A 208-nucleotide genomic window follows, 5' to 3' on the forward strand; every position below is an offset into this window, starting at 1 on the left:
CGTTAGTGACAGACGCAAAAGAATCACTGGATTCTATTCCAACCTGATTGAGAACCGACAGATGATTAACCGTGCCGTGACAGGGTGCGTTGAACATTTTCACTGAGAGGATGGGAGGTAGCCACTGACAACGGTGAAACCCTACATACAACTTGCCATGGAAAGGAGTAAGAAGGATTGGATGAAGACAGTAGGAAAGCAGAGAGAT

This window comes from Arachis duranensis, chromosome 4 (genome assembly GCF_000817695.3).
Source record: "Arachis duranensis cultivar V14167 chromosome 4, aradu.V14167.gnm2.J7QH, whole genome shotgun sequence".
NCBI classification, from domain to species: Eukaryota; Viridiplantae; Streptophyta; class Magnoliopsida; order Fabales; family Fabaceae; genus Arachis; species Arachis duranensis.